A 1,518-nucleotide genomic window follows, 5' to 3' on the forward strand; every position below is an offset into this window, starting at 1 on the left:
GCACTCAGTGCAGTGGTGTGTCTTCCTCCCTAGGGGGATGCACTGGTCCTGGAAGCAAGGAGAAAAAAGGGGTGGAGGTCTTTCCACTCTTGCCACAGCTGTGCCTGACACTTCCCCCTCTGCACATGTAGGTGCTTCACCAGGTCTGTGGGGCGCACAAAGCTCTTCCCCCATTGGGTGAAGCAGTGGGGTAGCTCTCCACAATGGGTCTGGCAGTTAGCAACCAGGGCAGAGGCAGGTGAAGCTCTTCCCAAACGTGGTGCATACATGGGACTTCTCCCCAGTCTACCTTATCTTGTGAAGAGCCAGCAGTGATGGGCACTGAAACGTTTTCCTGACCTTCAGGTAGGGCTGAGCTCTGCCCGTGCTTGGAAGTGAGCTGCTGCTTCCCTCTGAAGCCCTCCCCACTGCCTTTGCTTGCATGCAGTGCATCTTTCCAGTGGCTCTTAAGGTCTTTCAGCTCCACAAATTCTTGCCTGCACTCAGGGCTCTATCTAGGTTCTGCCCCTTCTCCACCCTGATGCCCAACTCGAGATGGTACCTGGCTCATGGCTACATTCTCCTTCTGCTTTTGGAACCTCCCTTGACTCTCGTGCCATGGCTCCTTCTCAGGTCCCAGGGAGTCCATCTCACTCAAACTCTCGGGGGAAGTCTGTGCTCGCTCCATGTCTGCAGACCCTTCCACACAAGGCTGCTCTTCAGCTCTGCTCAGCAGCCTGGCACCTCCTGCATGGGGAAGAGAAACTCCAGATTAGTTACTACCCTGCTGGCAAAGGGCAAACACTGCTATTCCTTCTACTGGGATGGGCCTCAGAGCAGGCCTGGACTTTGGCATTGTGTTCCCTAAAGAAAAAAAGGTCTTCCTGCCAAAACCTCAAGTGCTGGAGGCAAGGGTGGGGCAGGTCCCATTGCTGGGCTAATGTTCCCTACTCGGTGCAGTTCAGACCGAGACTCTCAGGGTATCTGCCCCAGCTGTCCACACCATCACCTCAGGCTCTCCTGCAACAAGCAGACATGGGACACGTGCATTAGGGCAGTGCCTAAATAGCCTCATGCTTGGAGGACGTAGAGATGTGTTGTTCTCTTCTGAGAGGAGCAAGGCTGTGCTTCCTGCCTGCTTCCAGGAAAAAGGTATTTTGCAGGGAATGCACCCATGGAGCTTTCCTCTGCTCACCGGTCCCAGATGGCATCCATTTCACAGGGTCTTCAAAGGGGCTAAGGCCTTGGTATGAACTTGAACCAGGACTATCCACGGAGTCTCAGGCTTCATGACACTCAAGACCCCAGAGATGAAACAGCAAAGGGTGTTACCTGTCAGCTCTGTGTTCCTGAAGGAGCCCTGGCACCCGGCTTGATGGACTTAGAAAGGACTTCTTCTATCCCCATTTCATAAATTTTATAGATTTCATAGACATTAGGGCTGGAAGAGACCTGCCCAAAGAGCAGGAAGTCAGCTGGGGTCATAGGATCCCAGCCAGATAAGCATCCAGTTTGCTCTTGAAGGTGTTCAAAGTAGGC

The 1,518-nt window shown here is 53.6% G+C and overlaps 1 pseudogene; it reads right to left on the bottom strand.

The window, feature by feature from the left end:
* LOC102380619 overlaps window positions 1–1,518 on the bottom strand; it is a 9,142-nt pseudogene that overhangs the window by 2,533 nt on the left and 5,091 nt on the right.

This window comes from Alligator sinensis, unplaced genomic scaffold (assembly GCF_000455745.1).
Source record: "Alligator sinensis unplaced genomic scaffold, ASM45574v1 scaffold1514_1, whole genome shotgun sequence".
Classification (NCBI taxonomy): Eukaryota; Metazoa; Chordata; order Crocodylia; family Alligatoridae; genus Alligator; species Alligator sinensis.